We start from the raw sequence: 11159 nt of genomic DNA, 5'->3' as shown, positions 1-11159 counted from the left end.
TTTCACAGATATTTTTTTTTAATCATTGTAACACAACTATTGGACTGTTAGCACAGGAAATATGATGAATTGAACACAAAATTTGTTGTCCTTGTACAGACACATTCTGGTGTTAAAACAATGTCATAATTTGACTGAAAAAAATAAAACTCCTCCATCCATCCATCGTCTTCCACTATAGCCTAAGCAGAGAAGCCCAGACTTCCCGGGACCTCTGGATCCCTGGATCCAAAATATATACATATGCAGGTGACTGTATTGTTCTGGTCCTGGTTTTATTCAGAATTCTGCTGAAGGAACCTTGGAATTTCAGGTTCCCTAAGATCGAAGTTGACAACGCGAGAAGAGAAAGTAGTTTGATGCCTGTCCAAGAGTTGAAAAGAACAATTTCACTGAGACTGGCCACCCACCAGCCAACATTGCTGATGCTGTGCAAACCAGAGTTGCTTTCTCTTGTCACTGAGTTAAATAAAATATCCCTTCAAATGTCCCAAGTATCCAGTTATCCTACAGCTAATGGCAGCTAAGCTAAATGGAGACCAGGGCTCAAACATTCCCCATAACAGCTTTTTCTGCTCGTCCAGTAAGCCGTAACGAACCACTGATGCTTAAACTATTAATGTTATTTACGGTGCTTTGGACTTAAAGAGATCATTCAAAAAGCACAATTTTTGATTTTTGGTCATCATTTAAGTCGTCTTTCTTGTGCTCCTAATTTAAATTATCGATCACTGTGGTAATTGATAAACAAATTTGAAAATATTGATTTGGAGAATTGGTTTTTAATTACACCCATATAATTTCATGTATTTATAATTCTTACATAAATAAAATTGGCTGACGTCAATATTATGTATCAGAGCTGTACACAAACTAAAAGTGGAAGATCAACCAAAAAAACTGATTATTACAGCTCTATTTTTAAAATGGGTTAATCTACAGGCTTAAACAATAAATAAGACAGTTTCCAACACCAGAATCTTTACCAGGAATGTTACACCATCTTGCTTTAATCCCCATCCTCCTCAACTGTATCCATCTTCAGGTCAAATAATCTGTCTATTAGAATTGACCACAGCAGAAAGTATTGGAATCCAGTGGCATGGCATTGTGAGGGTGTAAGCACACTTCTGTCAAAAACATTACAGTCAATAGAGCAGAATCCAATAAGGGTAGAGTCAAGGATCTGATAACCGCACTGGTCCAGGGATCAAATGAGAAGTCAGAGGTCCTGGACAAAGACATTAAAATCTGAGTGAGTGTGAAGAAGAAACAAATTGCCACCAGATTTCTGACAGGTCAGGGGTTTCATTCTTTGGTGAACAGAGATTAAAATATCCACCCTGATCCTACACTGAAAGCACTTGATTTATATATATATATATATATATATATATATATATATATATATATACATATATATATATATATATATATATATATATATATATATATATATATATATATACTGTATATATATATATATATATATATACAGTATATATATATACATACTGTATATATATATATCTATTGAATCGAATATATATATATATATATATATATATATATATATATATATATATATATATATATATATATATATATATACAGTATATATCCTAACCCCATAGATACCATTTTGTAATTATGTGTTTAAATAAGATGCAAACTTCTTGTAAAGTGCCTGGTATATTCTCGTATTTAAAGATGGTGCCTATGCATCATAAAGGTTAAAAGACATATTCACACATCATGATACCATCCTAGAGAAGGATACTGGCTGAGATACTGCTGCCAACAATTACACATTGCCCCACTCCTGCCATTAATTTTCACTTTTCATCAACATAAAAAGAACTCAGATCAAGTCATCTGTTTATTTTTGTATCTGCTCTGTCTTCTCAAACTCCCAGTTGGGGTTTTGAGAACCGAAGTGACTTTTTTTGTAAAGTGCCTCGAGACGACTTGTGTTGTGAATTGGCATTATTTGAAGCACTTTTTCGTCCGAGGGGCATTTTATTTGCAGCAGAGTCTATAAAATTGACATACAGCAATAACACACACACTCTAGATAGAGATAAAAAATATTTAAAAAATACATTTACAAAATGTTATTAGGAATCCAAAAGAACCATTAATCTAGAATCATTTAAAAGCTCCACATCTAAAAAGGACTAATAGATCTTGCCCTTTGGGCATTAGGAAATCTTCTTGATTATAATTCTGAACTCAGAGTGCAAAGGGTATTTAAGGATGGATCTGTTCTAAAACCTGATAAAGGCCTCTTAAAGTACTAACCATCACCTGTGTATAGACCTTAACTTTCCTCATTAACCTCTTTATGTACCATGCTCAAGTTACCAAACCAGCACATTATATCAAAAGTTCTGACCGATTCAATAAAATTAAAAAAACACAATCTTTAAAGAGATTAATGAACAATAAAACCAGTTTTCTGAAAAAAATAAAATAAAATTGTCTGGCTTGCTTATTATCGAGAATGGTGCCCAAATATTTATACTGGCGAACGATTTCTACCACTGTACCAATAATCCACGTTGATACAATCGTAGACTGACGACTTCGGAAAAAATTTAAAAAATCAGTCAACAATTCTTTTGTCTTTGAAACATTTAGCAGCAAATGTTTCAAAGACAAAAGATCATGACCCAAGAATCTAACAATTACAGAGTCATCTGCAAATGTAATAATAAACACACTCACTTTGGCGCTGATGCTCCATGTAGAGCACAAACAGAAGAGGTGATAACACACATCCCTGGAGAGCCAGTGGAGCATGTCAGTGGGATTAGAAACAGTATTGTCAACACATGATGTCTGTGATCTCTTTATTAAAAAAAAAATCCACCAGCTAATAAATGGTACCAAAGTCAAATGTAGAAATCAACCAGGATGTGGGGATCCATGCAGTTGAAAGCTGAACAGAAGTCAACAAAACAGACCAGTGTGTGTTTTCATGCACTCTAGATCAGTGTTTCCCAACCCTGGTCCTCAAGGCTCACTGCCCTGCATGTTTTAGGTATTTCATTGCTTCAGTCCAGCTGATTTCAATTGATTACTGATTAACAAGCGTTTGTTGAACTGCAATCAGTTGAATCAGGCACATTAAAGCAGGGAAACCTCTAAGACGTAGGACAGTGTGCCTTGAGGACCAGAGTTGGGAAACACTGCTCTAGATGCCCAACAACCAGGTAGAGTAATGTAGCAATAGCATCCTCAACCCCTTTCCTTGCCTGAAGAGCAAATTGAAAGGGCTCCATTTTACTCTGCATCATCTGCAATATTTCCCTCTTCACTATCTGTTTGAATGATTTCATCACTGAGGGTGTAAGTGCCACTGGATGATGATCGTTCAGGACATTTGGGTGTTTAACCTTGGCTGCGGGTATGACAATAGATTCCTTCTGTATTACAAGGACTTTTTCCAGTAACACTCAAAGATGAATGTGAAAGTACAAGAAGAAAGCACAGCGCTTAGGTAAGTGACCACTATTATAATCAGGGCCATGACTTTTCCTAATATTACTGCTTTCAAATGTCAGATTTGGCTACTTTCTAAAGCTGACCCGAATTCTGCCCAGTTATCTGTAAAATCACATGAATCAAACCTAACATAAAATGGATTTAGTTCTTCTGAGAGTACATGACCAGACTTATCAAGATTTAACAATGCTTTATGTTTATTTTGAAGGCCAATCATACATTTGGTTCCCCAGCCCAGGCTATGTGAGAATTGCCACTCCTGAATTCATCCTGAACTTTATCTCTGATTCTAATTTTGGGCCTCCATTTCTTTTCACAAACAAACATTTGTGCAATCTGGTGTTAATTCAAAACGGCAGCGTGAGAGTATAATGGGTAAAAAAAGCTAATCGACTCAGAGCTGAACTTGTCATACTTACTTCTTTTTTTTTTACTTGGTAGATAGCCTATAAACTTCTAATTTTTCTCTGGATTTTTGTTTGACAGGTCACTGATTCTAACTTTATCAAACAGCTTCTGATTAATAAATGACTAGTTCTGCTTTAGAACAGGATATGAAATGCTCCCTTAAAGGTACCATACATGCGGTAAAACATTTCAAGGTGGTGTTAAATCTTCTCTGTGTGATTATGACATCTAGTCTCTGGTTTTCCCCCCTTAGCTGTACCCTCTGCAGCTATGATTGCAACGACCATTGTTGAAGGGCATTTTAAAAGAGTTCATTGTAAAGTATCATCAACTGGCACTCGGCTCCAACATCTGACATATCGCAGGTGAGCAACTCTGTCTATAATAATAGTTTGTCCTTCAAAAACTGAGACTGAAGCAAAAGAGATACAGCGTATTATAGTTTGGTGCCATAAATGTTTTTTATACCCTCCATAAAATGGCACTTTCTTCTGTGTCGCTCTTTGAAAACAGTTTTTTTTTCTTTTGGATCTAATGGGGCTTGTTGGAACTCCTAATTGGCGGTCCCTGCACCCCAGTCGTTTGAGCCGTGGTTGCTATGGGGATTTCACTGTTCAAACCAGCTTTGAAGTTCTTAAAATTGAGCTTACTCTTCATTGCTGTGGCAGCAGAAACACCAATGGCCGTATGGGATAATAATTGAATGGGAGACGTACATTTGAAGCCAGAGTAAAGTCTACAACAGTATACACTGTGGCAAGTGGCTTTACTTTGTTACAGCAGATGAACCGGCGCCAAACCTTTCAAAGAAACCTTAAGGTTTCCTAAGCTCCTATTCCATAGGGACCACTCTGCCAGAGCCGAACAGTAAGAGGAGCTGATAATCAGTGAGACGGACCATGTATGGCTTTCCTTTCCCTTTAATCTAAAAGAAACTGAAATCACTAATTGTTTAGTGTTAAAGTCTCCTTCACAGCATATATACTATACTGTACAATCCAATATTCCTTCTAACTTTAGAGCTCCTTTCAATTCAGAGATGCCTTGAATAGGAGAATGACTCACAAGTCAGAACTTCTGCTGCGTCAATTGCCTATTTGTTGCTATCATTTAATAGAAGCTTTTGGCCAATGCCTTGTTTTTGGAGTATAAGATGTAAAATCAATTTTGAGTTTTAGATTATGTTATTCCCTCATAAAAAAAATGCCTCCATTGTTACTTTGATGCTTTCTTGCATGTTTGAGGAATCCTTGAATTAGACATTTGCTCACATGATGCGCCGCCTATTTACTAGGGATGCACCGATCACGTTTTTCACTTCCGATACTTATACACATATCAGAGGTTTAGTGTCAGCTGATAACCGATCTGATACAGAAAAACAGAGCTGAATTGACATAAATCATTTCATTTTTTAAACACAGACGTAAATGTACTGAATTACAAACTGTTTTGATAACTGCACCAGTTCTGTAAAAAATACACTGCAGCAAACCTTTACAGAAAGTACAATTGGGAATTCTAAGTACAATGTAAAGTAAATAAAGCATGGTGTCACTCAGAAGACACAGCATAGAATTAGACTGAACAGATCTGACCTTATGGATCGGCCACATTGTGACCAATAATCAATCTCGAATTTTCTTTTGATATCGGAACAATATCAATATCAAAGCACTGTCTTGGAGTGGCAGTCTCCAGTCAAGCTTCAGCCCTACAGAACATCTCTTTTCAGTATCTCTTCCACAGACCTCCAGACAAGGGGTAGCAGCTATTATTGCTACTGAAGGTAACGAACTTCATTGTGCTATAAAAAATGTCACTCTCCCATATACACCACGATTTTTTCTGACATCCCCCAAATTTTTTATTTTTTTGTTTTAAATGCCCCATCCAAACTTTGTATCGAAGCAATAGTTGCAATCTATGCATGCTTTAATCTTTACCTGCATTTACTGTGGAGTCACATCTTTACCTTGAATGCATGAATTTGATTATACAAAGAAATCCAATCAAACCAGGGAGAATAAACAATGGCACAGGGAGGTTATACAATATAAACACGAAAAAGAGAAGCAATTTCTCAAAGCCGATTCAAATTCTACGAACGTGTCGGGTAAGGAAACAAAAAACTTACAAAGTGTGGCAAAAAAGCAGTTAGGCAGAAAAATACATCTTCAGCCGTTTTGTGTCATTAAGGTTGAGCAGAACCCTCATGAGCCAGGACATTTTAACACAAGAGCATAGCTGCAACAAAATGCCTACTGAAGACATGACAAGAAAACACAAACGCTTGTCGACAGCAGTCAAAACAGCAACGGCAGTTTTTGTAGCAGACAAAAGACATGTAGTTGCTTTCCCACCGAAATATTGGCATAATAAACATGTCGGGTCTTATTTTCCTTTGTATTTTACCAGTGAAGACTATATAGCACAATTTCTCCAAACATCCCAGTTAGTGTTTGGATATGACTGACAGAAGTGAAGTTACTCAGTAAAAATCACAGCCTGCTGTGGTTTATTTTCTGGAGGACAGCCTGACGTTTTGTCTTGTGGCTTTTGCATCTCCTGAGGAATCCCAGTCTACTTTGGCACGACTCTTAAGCCTATTAGATGTAATGGCCTTCTTGGATGGACCTTGGTCTTCAATTCACTCCACAGCTTTTCCATGGGATTCAAGTCCACTTTTGTGCAGACCAGTCAATACACTTTAGGTTTCCGGACAAAGTGGTTTACCACGAGCAACATAGGTTTTGGGTCACTGTCATGTTGGGAGATGAAGTGATGACCCACAGCTTTCCTGCCGACTACTTTTAGTTGTTTGCTTAAACTCTTCACATGTTCCGTCATATTAACTCCCTCCTCGATGTAATTCCTAGTTCCAGAAGCACTGACACATTCCTACAATACCATTCTCTCTGTTCTTTGGTTATCCATCTTCCAATTTTTACCTCAAGTGCAAGCATCGTCTCTAGCTCCTTTTCTGTCTCATTTGGTGAGAGGATTATTTCCCAGTAAGCATAATTTCCTCCAGGCTTGTACTTGACAAGGTTCAAGGTGATTCGAAGGTGTCCAACAATGGAGTGTTGTTGTCAGGGGCCTTGGCTTTGGTAGGATCTCTTATGGCCAACAGGTGTCAGAGTAAGAGAGAGAGCTTAATCAATTCAGGGATCTCTGTGGCAAAGCAACTGAGGGCATATTCTTCAGTTCTAGGTCCAAAATAAAATATTATTTATAAGTTTGGAACAAGGCAGGAGCTAGTTCTAAGCTTGTGGTTTGTTTATTGTTGTCATAGCAACTCCATAACTGTCTGCCAAGAAGGCTGTCCGTGAACTTCTGTGCCTTCCCTATGTATTGTGCAGGAAGGCAGTGAGTGACCTGGCTACATTAAAATTACATCAAAACATGAAAATCTATTGGGTTAGTGTCCAATAATGCTTTCGTTCAGCTTTTGCCTTACTGCACAAACTAGTCTTAACCCCCTTTAAAACAAGGAACAAATTTTACTGGATAAGCCCATTGGAAGTAATTTATGAAAATAACAAAAACTACTCTAATACATGTACTAAAATAGAATCAGTAATATTGTTATCAAGAAATGTCTAAACAAGGCCCGTTCATCTTTAAATGTAAGGTTTAAGTCTACCAAGCTAAAGCTTTCTGATTTCTCTGGACTCTTGAGATGACCCTCTCCCCGGCTCCAGCAGAAACGGGTCTTACAGTCTGAGAATCAAAAGCTGAGGCGTAGATGGTGGTTCAGCAGATGGGATTAGGCTCAAGTCTTCAAAGAGGGCCGTCTGCGCTAAAGCTGCTCACTTCAGCTTTAGCATTACTGTTTATATTTCCTTATCTTTCTTTTTTTTCCCCACCGGTTGTTGGGTGGAACATGAACTCGAGTATAGCACAGAAAGGACTGACGAGAGAATATTTACAGACAGAGGTGTTTAATACTGAGAGTGGGCAAGCCTTAATGCAGCATCTCTGCCTGAGGCGAAGCCAAGGGACCCTCAAGCTGACAGAAAACCCCTCCTCTCTGTGAAAAAGGATTTTTTTTTTCACCCTCTCTTTTGGCTTTTATGCTAAAAAAAGAAAACAGCTTTCTCTCTTCCTCTTCTCTGGCCTTTCATAGACTTATTATAAAAACATTCACACAGAACTCCAGTGGGGGAAAAAAAACACTTAATCAAAACATTTTAATGCCACTTTATCCCAGCAATGGCTCTAAACTGCTCAGAAAGCCCCATCATTGGGCAATTTACACAGAAAATTTAACAATGTTTGCACATGTTTTGCAGCAGCATCTAAAGGTTTTTATTGATTGATTGATATTAACATTATCAACGGTTATCTGACTTTTTTTTTTTAAAGCATGCACTTAAAATAAAACCTGCTTTAGTATGCGACTCTCTGCTCACTAGTAAACTTTCCAGTTAGGCCACAGAGCGGTCAAGCATGGAGAATTAAATGCAACACAGCTGACAACCAATTAATATCAATTATAGAAGGAAAAAGTGTGAATGTGACTTCGGCGGCTGAAGATAGTTTCTATGTCTGTATATTTCAAAACAGCACACAGCATTTCTAGCAAATGGAATCAGTTTCTAATCGAGTAGAGAGCACTTTATTTCACACTTCGGTAAAGTCACTTAAAAGCAGAACTTAAGTCATGATGAGTGCCAGCAACAACAAAAAAATGCTACCTTATGGTTATCACCCCTATTTCTCTTCACAAATGTGCAATCTCAGCTTTCTTTCTCCCACTCAGCGACAAAAGAGACCGGCTTGATGTTTACCATCACATAGCAGCAACAAAGAGAGGGAAGCAGCTCAGTGAGCAAAGCATTATGCAATCAATATCATGCAATGTCTTTGTCTGCAAAGAAAATATCATAAAGCATAACTTATTTTAAATGCTTTATGTGAATAGCTGCGCATTTAATATGCATCTCTTAAAAGTCTTAACTGTGACATTTGCAAAGCATTGTTTGAGGAAACAATGATGGTTCAGTCTCTGCTGCTGCTATCCCCCAAGCATCCTGGTACCAGCGACCCCCTGGTACCAGCTCTGCAAAAGCCCAACAGTTTTTCACGTGGCTCTCGTCCACCTCATGCTGCGGACTGCAATCTTACAGGTGGTGGGTGGTGGTCGTCTCGGCGTGCGCCAGCACGGAGGTGGATCATGAAGTTCTGCTGAGCCACTACGCTGGGATTCCTTCAAGCCCGATCGGAAAAATTCAAACCGACAACAAAAAATCAACCCTGGTTGTAACAACCTGGGTTGTTGTTCTGCTGTGTACCGAATTAATTTGTTATTGACTTTTGCTCAATTAAATTTCTTAATCTCTCTTATCATTCCTCCCCACCCCAGATATTGAGATGCTTCTTCCTCTACCTTCCTGCTCCCTTTGTCCTTTGAAATCTTCAGCAAGAGGAAAGATCTATTTAAGCAGTAGTTCAGTCAACAGATCAGCACCTCTATGTGTTCCGACTGACTAGTATCATTGGAAGAAAACCGGGTTGATTGAAGGCACCTTGAAAGGCCGTGACCCACGTCAGGTCAAGGCCAATCTACCTCATCTCTGTAAATTAAAACTGTCGTCTTGAACAACTGAAGGATGATTTCAATTAAATTGTGCAGCGTAAGATCCCCGGAGTGGCTGCAAAGCAAATGCTACCGCATTATTGCTTTCACGTTATTCCCATAAGTGGTCAAAAGAAGTTTCTGTAGGGCGAGGGGATACTTTGAGAACAAGAAATGATGAGCCACTGGAAAATCTAAAACAGATATTCTGTCCTCTGTCAATCATTTTATTTCGTCATTTCCAGAAGCTTAAAGTATGAGATTCTCGAAATATGACAATCTAGGTTTAAAAAGGAAAGAAGTTCCAAGATAACAGTGTACTTCCCAAAAAACATAAGTAAACAGATATATAGCACTATGTGATTTTACCATAAATAGAAAAAACAATTGTTAATCCTAGATTATTGCTACAATACTCTCTGAAGTGCATTTCTTTTGATTTTGACACATGGATTTAAGCAAAAACATGGAACAGACGCCTACTGAAAAAAATATCTACTTAGTAAGTTGTAGGAAAAGCATATTGCACAGAATACATCCTGGACAAAGTCATGGAAGGAGCTATTGCTGAGATTTAGGTTTTCATTAGTATGTCTATTCTGTTTCTCATAGACTACACAAATGTTTACCAGTCTTTTTCTCTAACAGAGTTACTGGCAATCCTTGCACTGGCTTCCTGTTCTAGTTTCTACATAAGTCCCCTCTCCACTATCAAGTCTCCCTCTGGTACACTGAACCAGAACCTACTGTCCCCATCCTAGTTTGTGAGCCTAGCTGGCTAGGCTCACAAACTCAGTATATAGAACTTTGCAAATGTTGCTAAGGAACAGCTTCACCTACAAGGATCCATGTAATTAATTTCCAATGAGAAATTTCTTTGATTTTTAATTTAAAATCTTCATCTAATGCTCAACAAAACATCAATTATAAAGCAAAACATCTACAGCTGTAATGATTTTTTTCCCCCCCATCATTCTGCAAACTGATGTATTTAAACCTATTGTAATCCTGAAGCACACAGTGATGATTAAAGCCAAGAGCCGATGGATTTGGATAAAGAATGGTTTTGGATGCTGTAGCAGTGCAGAAGGATAATAAAACCATTTTAGATTGGCAACACAGATCTCTAATGTAACACATCCCTCACTGCATCCTTCTGAAGTAAACATGTTACATTATTCATTTCAGGAACTTTTTTTTATTCTTCAATGCTACAACAAAGAAATCTGTAATGACACACAGGGGTACAAAGAAAATGTGTCAACAGAAACTTCTTTTGCATTTTGCCTACACTGATGTAAATTGGAAATGTTTGGAGATCAAAACTGAATTTTGACAATGAATTTAAGCTATGAGACTGAGTGCACAAATAAATGCATGTAAACATTTGAATAGCCTTATGAACTCCATGTTTTTAACAAAACTGCTAATCGTGGTGAATTCTGTAAAGATCATTCAAAACGCCTTTAGGCAGTTTTATGCTAACGTGCATCCCATTATGTGTCTGCTATAATTACAGGTGATATCAGTGGACTGGGATCTGATGGAGTGATCTGACAGTCTGACCTTTGTTCAAAAAGTGTCAGATGTCGTTCTGTCCGTACATCAGAAACAGCCTGACCTTCATTGGATGTCTGTCATCTCATCTGCAGATCTCTGTGTC

This window comes from Xiphophorus hellerii, chromosome 18, assembly GCF_003331165.1.
Source record: "Xiphophorus hellerii strain 12219 chromosome 18, Xiphophorus_hellerii-4.1, whole genome shotgun sequence".
Classification (NCBI taxonomy): domain Eukaryota; kingdom Metazoa; phylum Chordata; class Actinopteri; order Cyprinodontiformes; family Poeciliidae; genus Xiphophorus; species Xiphophorus hellerii.
Note: the sequence above shows the minus strand (reverse complement) of the source record.